Raw genomic sequence first — 10760 nt, 5'->3', positions numbered from 1 at the left:
GTCAGAGCCAAAGTCAATCTCGTCCATTCCTTTACTGTTGCCATGTTTAATGTGAACATGGACGATGGTGGTATTTTACGAATTTCCGTTCATTCGATGTTTGTTATTTCGTCCCGACGTCACATTTCCGAGAAGAGAGTCCGATGATGAGAAACGTAGGGATTTTCCCCCTTCGTTCTGTGCATGCAGTGCAGAATGCTGATGGTATACGCCTTCAAATGAGGCTTAGCCCAGGTTGGACGACGGCTTAATTCGTTGCATTTACGACTGACGTCCAGGTAACATTTTGTTCATATTTTTACCTGATGGTGGAGCTGAAATTTCGGTTAGGCCTACATGCATTCCTTGTGTCGAGAATTGTGCTGGCGCTGGGTTTAGAAAAGGCAAATATGGCCGCGGGCGACGTGTTTACCGAAAATAATTCCTTTAACCTTTGGACGGTAAAAAGGCGAAGTTACTCGGCAGAAGCTCAAGTGGCGTCCATGCACGTAGCTAGCTGCTTGCCCTTGCAAGTTCATCTATTTTCACACACATCTAGTTATCTATTCCATCACCGAGTACTTTGACCTTAGCCTGCCCTGCCGCGAGGGGCTCCAGCTATTTTTAGATGCAGTCATGTGACTGCCATATAGGGACAATTAGGCGAAGTGTGAAAGGTCAGGGCTATGCAAATTTAGGTAACTTTTAGCCAATGAAATTGGTGGGCTTTGCGTTGGGACGCTGGGTTTTCGGCTGGCGAAATTTTACAGGCACTCTGTCACAGCCAATTGAAGAGTCAACACATTAATTTTCTGTTCGGCAATTTTGAATTATTCTGGATTTCTTTGGGCGCTGTATCATCGCGATTTGCGTGCCGATCACCCCCATCTGGTTTATTTTACAAGAGTTTGTTTGATTCATCGCTTCATTTACGCCAGCGTTCTAGAGTAGTCGCCGTCATCTAACACAATGAATCGGGACGATTTAAAGCGCACCCGTAGGCGGCATGCCCGCTTCACGGACACCGTCGTTCGATCAGCAAAGCAGCCCGGCAGGCGTCCTACAGCCACGGGTACTTCGGGTCGTCGAAAGAATCCTACGCAGCCAAAGCGCCCTGCCCGGGCTTCATTCCCACGTTGCCCGATGGAGTTCCGCCAGCGGAGTCCGGTCAAAGGTTTGGTGGTGCCGCCGATGTTAAGTCATGCTCCCGAGGGTGGGCCGTCGTTCTATGTCCCGACCAACCCAGTCTATATACTTGTCCCAGGGAGTATTTTCTTTTCCCATGCCGATGTCGGCCATCCCGAGCAATTTTGGTAAGCATGGTCAGGTCGACGCCGGTCCGGTGTCTCCATCTGCTACCATGGCTACCTTGGGTGTTTCGTCGAGCGGAGTGTTTCCCCGACTTCTAACTTTGCGAACGCTAACGTACGAAAGCCCTGTAGTGCCATCAAGTATATATTTTGTCCAAGTTCGTTTTAATGAGTTATATATTTCGCCAAGTTCGTTTTTATGAGTTATATATTTCGCCAAGTTCGTTTTTATGAGATACATTTTGGCCAAGTTCGTTTTTATGAGTTATATATTTCGCCAAGTTCGTTTTTATGAGTTATATATTTCGCCAAGTTCGTTTTTATGAGTTATATATTTCGCCAAGTTCGTTTTTATGAGTTATATATTTCGCCAAGTTCGTTTTTATGAGTTATATATTTCGCCAAGTTCGTTTTTATGAGTTATATATTTCGCCAAGTTCGTTTTTATGAGATACATTTTGGCCAAGTTCGTTTTTATGAGTTATATATTTCGCCAAGTTCGTTTTTATGAGTGATATATTTCGCCAAGTTTGTTTTTATGAGATACATTTTGGCCAAGTTCGTTTTTATGAGTTATATATTTCGCCAAGTTCGTTTTTATGAGATACATTTTGGCCAAGTTCGCTTTTATGAGTTATATATTTCGCAAAGTTCGTTTTTATGAGTTATATATTTCGCCAAGTTCGTTTTTATGAGTTATATATTTCGCCAAGTTCGTTTTTATGAGTTATATATTTCGCCAAGTTCGTTTTTATGAGATACATTTTGGCCAAGTTCGTTTTTATGAGTTATATTTTTCGCCAAGTTCGTTTTTATGAGTTATATATTTCGCCAAGTTCGTTTTTATGAGATACATTTTGGCCAAGTTCGTTTTTATGAGTTATATATTTCGCCAAGTTCGTTTTTATGAGATACATTTTGGCCAAGTTCGTTTTTATGAGTTATATATTTCGCCAAGTTCGTTTTTATGAGTTATATATTTCGCCAAGTTCGTTTTTATGAGATACATTTTGGCCAAGTTCGTTTTTATGAGTTGTATATTTCGCCAAGTTCGTTTTTATGAGTTATATATTTCGCCAAGTTCGTTTTTATGAGTTATATATTTCGCCAAGTTCGTTTTTATGAGTTATATATTTCGCCAAGTTCGTTTTTATGAGATACATTTTGGCCAAGTTCGTTTTTATGAGTTATATATTTCGCCAAGTTCGTTTTTATGAGATACATTTTGGCCAAGTTCGTTTTTATGAGTTATATATTTCGCCAAGTTCGTTTTTATGAGTTATATATTTCGCCAAGTTCGTTTTTATGAGATACATTTTGTCCAAGTTCGTTTTTATGAGTTATATTTTACGGAGTTACGGAGTTTTGTGAAGTTACGGAGCCCCTAAAGTGACATCCAAAATTATTTTTTTATCTCGTGCGCACGACATAGTATCTCGTGCGCACGAGATAATTATCACGTGCACACATATATCTCGTGCGCACGACATATGTCTCGTGCGCACGACATATATCTCGTGCTCACGAGATAATAATAAGTATTAACGGAGCTTGCTGCACGTGCAGCGGACGAGTTTGTGTGTAACGAAAGCAGCGTGTCAGTTACGGAGCCCCTAAAGGGACATCCAAAATTATTTTTTTACCTCGTGCGCACGACATAATATCTCGTGCGCACGACATAATACCTCGTGCGCACGACATAATATCTCATGCGCACGACATAATATCTCGTGCGCCCTACATAATATCTCGTGCGCACGACATAATTATCTCGTGCGCACGACATATATCTCGTGCACACGACATAATTATCTCATGCGCACGAGAAATTTGTCGTGCTCACGAGATAATTATGTCGTGCGCACGAGATATTATGTCGTGCGCACGAGGTAAAAAAGTTTTTTTGGATGTCCCTTTAGGGGCTCCGTAACTGACACGCTGCTTTCGTTACACACAAACTCGTCCGCTGCACGTGCAGCAAGCTCCGTTAATACTTATTATCTCGTGCGCACGAGATATATGTCGTGCGCACAAGATATATGTCCTGCGCACGTGATAATTATCTCGTGCGCACGAGATACTATGTCGTGCTTAGAGATAAAAAAATAATTTTGGATGTCACTTTAGGGCCTCCGTAACTTCATAAAACTCCGTAACTCCGTAAAATATATCTCATAAAAACGAACTTCGAGAAACTGTATCTCATAAAAACGAACTTCGTCAAAATATATCTCATAAAAACGAACTTTGAGAAAATGTATCTCATAAAAACGAACTTCGTCAAAATGTATCTCATAAAAACGAACTTCGTCAAAATGTATCTCATAAAAACGAACTTCGTCAAAATGTATCTCATAAAAACGAACTTAGGGAAATATATAACTCATAAAAACGAACTTGGCGAAATATATAACTCATAAAAACGAACTTGGCGAAATATATAACTCATAAAAACGAACTTGGCCAAAATGTATCTCATAAAAACGAACTTGGCGAAATATATAACTCATAAAAACGAACTTGGCGAAATATATAACTCATAAAAACGAACTTGGCCAAAATGTATCTCATAAAAACGAACTTGGCGAAATATATAACTCATAAAAACGAACTTTGCGAAATATATAACTCATAAAAACGAACTTTGCGAAATATATAACTCATACAAACGAACTTGGACAAAATATATACTTGATGGCACTACAGGGCTTTCGTACTAACGTTCACGTTCCTTCATCGGCTTTCTCCGGCTCCGGCTCCGTACCCAACGTTTGCATGGCTAATGCGCTTGTCAATTGTAACCCACGCCCTTGGGGACCCTGGACTAGCTAGCGGTGACTTAACCGGGGACTTGCATATTGAATTTGTAACCCCCCCCCCCGGTAGCTAGTCCCTGGTAAGTTTTTAGTCAAATGCCACGCGGTGGGGACACTGTTTTCTTGGAACCCATGGGTAAGTCTCCGCCCCCGACCGCTGGGCATAAGTTGGAAGTCCCCGCACAGTCTAGGCCCTAGTAACGCCGGGCCTAACATTGAAGTCCCTGCATATGCCCCGGCAAAAGATGCCTGGCATATGTCCTAATCTGTTAAGGCCACTCAGTCATGCCCTATAGACAATCATGCAGGTCATGTACCCTTCATGATGTTTCAGTAGCTTTGTACATTTTGTTCTGGGGTCAAAATGGGTTAGGATGTGCTGGAGTGAGAATGGAGAATTTAGCAGCTCCATCTTCACTGAAATACTCCATCCTATAGCACGGCGTCTCAACATTAGCCTCTCCTAATCAAAACCTACTGTCTGGCTTCTCGTGCCGACCCTGTTTCTACAAAACGACAGAGGATGTCAGCGAGTTCCTGGCGCTATAACCACGTTGCTCCGGGTTGGTTGCCAGTCCACCTAGGAGAAGGACCACTCTGATCACAAATCCGTAGGTAGAGCTCGTAAGCCTAGGTCGGCAGTCTGCCTAGGAGAAGGACTACTCTGATCGCAAACCCGGGTAAGTAGAACTCGTTAGCCGTGGTTGGCAATCTATCTTGTTTTTGGCAAAATGACCCCCCAGCTATGGGTAAAATAGTACAAAGACTAGGCCCGGTGGACGGCGCGGATACCACAAGATTGGTTCAACGGGCTTGAAGGCCGGGGCCTAGCAGAGCGCTGTGGAGTGCGATTTGGGCACGGTCTAACACTAAGACCACGTGGCCATCCACTGCATCCCTCCCTATCCCCAACCGTCTTGCTATGTCTTGCTATTGGGACCGGTAGGCCAGGGACGAGAGAGTGAGGCTGACGTTGCGCAACTCTTCCTCACTATAATCAAAGTCAAGCTCAAGTCATGGCTTTGATGTATTCCGCGCATCTTCAAATCCTGTGGCGATGGGCGAGCGGCGTAGCAGCAGGTGAGGATACACTGGAAGGTGTAACTGCGGACCTGCACACAGGTGGCTCAGGCCATATGGTCGCTCTCCTCTGAACCAAAGCAGCAGTGGAGTTCGGCAGCCCCTCGAGCGACTGAGCAGCCCTCGCGGTAGTATCGCTCTGCTCACCTCCAAGCCTGAGGAAGGGGCTAGAAAAGGTGCCCTAAAAATAGCCTGCTTCATCTTCCCTTCCCAGCATACAGCGGTTGACGGGGATCCCTTTAATACAGCGGTAGAAACAAGAGATATAACAGAAAAAATGGTATTTACACTTACCCTTGGCGCATGGAACGTCAGGACTCTGCTCGATAACACCAGAGCTGACAGGCCAGAGAGGAGAACTGCACTAGTTGCAAAGGAACTGGCACGCTATAACGTGGACATACCCGCACAGAGCGAAACACGTCTAGCTGACAAGGGCCAACTTACTGAGATCGGATGTGGATACACCTTCTTCTGGAGTGGCAGCAGCAAGGATGAGCGTCGTTTGGCTGGTGTTGGATTCGCCATCAAATCCCAACTCGTGCATAAGCTCTCCAAGCTGCCCGAAGGCTTTAATGATCGCCTCATGACCCTCCAGCTCCCATGAAGAGCTTGATTCACTTATCACAGGAGTTCCAAAGTCGGAGAAACTTGTCATTCTTGGGGACTTCAACGCCAGTAATAGAATGTAACCTGGAAAATTGACACACTTGACTTGGGGATTCAACTCGACACAAATATTTTAGTACAATACCAGGATCTAAGAACAAGTCGCGAACTATTTTATTAAGAAAAGGATTTTAAAATGAAACAAACTTGAGACCAAACTTAAATATGAAAAACTGATAACCATAAACTAAAAGAAAAACCCTAAAACCTATAAGAATAAACTATAACCAACACAGGGTGTCAATATAATGGACCTTAAATGCACTCTGACTGAAACCTAAGAATAAAAAATGACAAGAAAAGAAAGAATACAATTGTAACGGGCCGAGCAGACTGGGGCGTGGCGGGGCTACTAATTAAAACAACCAAAGAAAACACACAGTGAGCAAGACAGAATTCGGGGGCGCCTCCCAGATTTTAGTTTGATAATATACGCAATAACTATTTACAAAGATAAACCAAGAGTAAATTAATAAAAGCAGATAAATATAATATCGGTTGAAACTTACAACTATAAGACCAGTGCAGTGGCGTGGCTGGAGGAGAGCGCACAGCAAACGGAACCTCAACGTAACAGTGCGATAAAGCAAATAAAAGAATGACCAACGCCCAATTGCGCGCACCGGTCTTATATACCCGTAAGGTGCACCCGACCAGAAAAGGTATTAAAGGAATGCAAGATATGTTTGGAGCTTAACCGCTGTGTTGCACGTGGCGAACAGAGTCTTTGTTACACCACCTCCTGCTCCAAAAAGACACGTCCCGTGTCTGTGCAACAAAAATTTAGCAATTATTACAAAAAGTGGGACCTAAAGAACTTGTATTAATTTTATAATTTCAAATATATAATTCTTCAATAATCATTAAACATCTTTGATTATCAAGTAAAAGTCCATAAACTGCTTTTAAAGTTTCTTTGTTTATAAATGAAACTCAATTTTCCAATTCTTAACTTTTAGCAATGTCATAAAAACGTCGTAAATCTTTCATCAATTCCATAATTAAATTACCTTTTAACGTTTAAATATGTCTAGGAATTTTTTAGTTTTTCCCTAAAATTCCATTATCAAACGTTTTATGGTTTTGTTTTTTCTTCTTCAATTAAATCTTTGATATTATCAATATCGGCATATTTTGAAAACACTTGTTCAACTTGTTGTTTTTTTTCCAAAAGTTTAACGAAAATATACTAGAAAACAATTACATGGGTCAACTAAAATTTACTCAGTAATAACACAAAAATCTCATGGTGTGCTCTACAGATGTTAACATTCCAAATTCACCGTAATGTTGCTGTTTTTGTTTTTTTGTTTTTTTTACACAATGATTAATGGTACGGTTTTACACAGGATCTCTAATGACTTGGAACAGTTAAACAAGATTTATCACAATAAAAGATACAGAGAACAGGGAATTTAAGTTACAAAGTCTCTCATCCAGTTGGGAGGTCGCGTTACTCGTCCAGATCGGGTCCGACGATGACAGAATGTGTTGTCCTCTTGAGTTGGATCCCCGGTTGTAGTGTCCCCAACGACTTGGCCAAAATCGTCAGAGTCAGTCCAGCTTGCGAATTCTCCATCGGTAGTTCCGGACCAACCGATTGGCTGTCTGTCAGCCTGAGTTTCGCCCTGGATCACGGGATTGTCGCCTTCCCTCAGAGTGCACGGCTTCAGTCTGTCAAAGTGGGCGAGTAGTACTCAGTACTTGGACTAGGCAAGGGCGGATCCAGAACACAATTTGGGGGGGGGGGGCAAAAAAATTTTGGTCCCCCAAAAAGTGGGTCAAAAAAATTACGGCGTGGGGTTCGGGGCCCGCTTAAGGGCCCCGAAATTTTTTTGGATTCTAGATGCTCTGTGGTGCGATCTGAGGCAATTTCTGATCACTTTAACCAATGTTTTTTGAGGAAAAGATGGTGGTGTACTCATTGCCTGCCTTTATTGCGATGTCACATAAAAAAAAAAAAAATTTGTTTCGTTTTTTTTTTGGGGGGGGGGGCCATGGCCCCCTTTGGCCCCCCCCCCCCCCCCCCCCCCTGGATCCGCCCTTGGGACTAGGTAGTTCGCGTCAGAAAACTTCTTGAGAACTTTGCAAGGTCCCTTCCACTGACTTCTGAGCTTTGGAGAGAGTCCGATGTATTTCGCCGGGCAGAACAGCCACACGCTTTCTCCAGGCTTGTATGGACTTCCATACAAACGACTGTCATACAGTTTCTTGTGTCGTTTCTGCTGCCCGTCAACATGCTGTCTCGCCACCTCAAAGGCCTCATCTAACCTTGTCTTGACCTCCATAGCGTAGGACTCGGGTCGCTGTACTTTTGCGTCTGGTACTGGACCTGCAAGTATATCTACAGGCAAATTAATCTCCCTCCCAAATACTAAACTATTTGGGGTAGCTCCTGTGGTTTCTTGTTGAGATGCCCTGTATGCCATTAATTCATATGGTAAATGCTGATCCCAGTCACTTTGATCCTTGCTACAATACATGCTAAGCATTATTTGTAATGTTCGATTAAAACGTTCCACTAGACCATCTGACTGAGGGTGGTAAGCAGTGGTTGAGTTTTATCAATTTCCAGTAACTGGCATAGTGTACTGAATAATTTCGACTCAAAGTTTGTACCTTGATCGCTATGAATTTGATTTGGCACGCCATATCTACAAATAAACTGTGTAACCAACACAATCGCTACAGTTTCAGCTTGTTGGTTTGGTAACGCATAGGCCTCAGCCCATTTGGTGAAGTAATCCATTATTACGAGTACATATGTATTACCATCTCTTGTAGCAGGAAAAGGACCCATGATATCCAGGGCTATGCGCTCGAATGGCGCGCCAGCTGGTGCTAACTGCAGAGGTGCTTTGTACTTTTGTTTGGGAGTTTTCCGCGCTTGACATAGTACTTCTTCTGAACCTTTATTAGGGTGCGTTTTTGACCAAGATGACCACCTGTACGGGTGTCATGACTTTGTTTCAATACCTCTTTTTGCAGACTGGACGGAACAACCAACTGAACATTGACTGACCTGTCTTTAAACTGATTGGAAAAAAAATCAATTCTCCAAGCAAATCATGTCATCTTTCAAAGATGAACCAAAAGTTATATAAAACAAAACTTGATAAATGTAAATTCTTCCAACCTGTAAAACTAGTCAAAGAAACTTAATTCCTATAAAACAAAAATACTCGTCCTTACTTCAAATATATTAAAAAGGTAAAAGAAATCATAATTGTGCAGAATCCAAATCCTGACCCATCATGGAACAGTAAAATCCCAATGCTTCAAAATTAAACTTTCACAAAAACTTTCCAAAAAAACAAACACTTTAGACCATAACTAAGTAAAAACCTTCCAAAAACTGCACAGGAAATCAAAATACATGTATGATAATACAGCATCAATGCCTTCTGAACTGGCATCTGTGTCCAACACATACTCATCCTCTGGCGAGGATTATGACAGGACTGGAGTTGTCTGCAGGCTCTGCAGCTCCTCCTTTAACTTAGTGAATGCCTCCTAACAGGCATCACTCCAAACAATGTCTTTAGACTTCGACATCAACGCATGCAGCGGACTGGCAATGTCTGCAAAGGCTTGGATAAACCTGCGATAACATGACGCAAGTCCCAGGAAGCTCCTAACTTCCTTCATTCACACTTGTTGGTACTGGCCACGTACTCTGCCACTGCTCTGACTTTCTCGGGATCCGTCGCTATCCCCTTGGCCGATACAATATGACCCAAGTATGCCACTGACCTCTGAAAAAGGTTACACTTGCTGGGTTTCAGCTTCAGCCCAGCCTGCCTCAAACGTGAGAACACAACACGGAGACGCTGAACCTCCTCATCGATTAATTGTCTTCCCAAATACAATCGCATCATCCAGATAAACCAACAAAATGTCCCACGGAGTCCAGACAACACATTTGTCCATCAGACGCTCGAATGTGGCTGGTGCATTTGCCAAGCCAAGTGGCATCACCCGAGTCCATCTATATAACCCGTTTCGTACCACGAAACTCAACTTCTGCTTTGCATCCTCATCCAAGGATACTTGCCAATACATGTATATCCTGAAGTCAAATCTAGGGTTGAGAACCATTGTGCTCCGGATAGGGCATTAAGCGTGTCATCAATTCTGGGGACGGGGTACGTACGCGTCCTTAATCGTGACGGAATTCACCCCCCTATAGTCCACACACAACCGCTTAGATCCATCCTTCTTCCTCACCAAAATAATATTGGCTACCCAGGGGCTATCTGAACTCTCGATCAACCCCTACGGTTAAATCTTTCAACAAAAATAAAACAAAACCACAAAATTAAATGAATATAACTCAAAAATAAACGAACAACTCAAAAATAAACGAATATAACTCAAAAATAAACGAACAACTCAAAAATATACGAACGTTTAATTTTGAGTTGTTCGTTTATTTTTGAGTTATATTCGTTAATTTTGTGGCTTTGTTTTATTTTTATTTTTTGGTCTTTTTTGCCCTTATGGCCGCCCATACAGTGCCAGGCTTTCATCATTTAAAAAAACTTTGTGTAGATAAATTAAAGTATTCTATCAATCCGCAGAATCAGGAACCCCTTTTGCCTGTAAAGAAGACACTTGCATTGTGTTGACCTTGTGTAGAGAATAAACAGCTTTAAAATATTTTTTATCACATATCTGAATGTTTTTACCCCCTAAAAATAGTTTAGCGGCTTTGCATATTTCGCGTTGATGAGTATGGAAGTGTAGATAGGACATGGTTAAAAATGAAACTAATTCGTACGTACGAATTACTAAACCGTACGCGGCGTACGAAATACTAATTCGAATTACTAAACCGTACGTACGAAATACTAATACGTATGGAAGTGTAGAGTGCACATGTGCATGATGAAAATCTAGTTTTTAC

Source organism: Patiria miniata, unplaced genomic scaffold (assembly GCF_015706575.1).
Source record: "Patiria miniata isolate m_02_andy unplaced genomic scaffold, ASM1570657v1 HiC_scaffold_30, whole genome shotgun sequence".
Taxonomy (NCBI): domain Eukaryota; kingdom Metazoa; phylum Echinodermata; class Asteroidea; order Valvatida; family Asterinidae; genus Patiria; species Patiria miniata.
Note: the sequence above shows the minus strand (reverse complement) of the source record.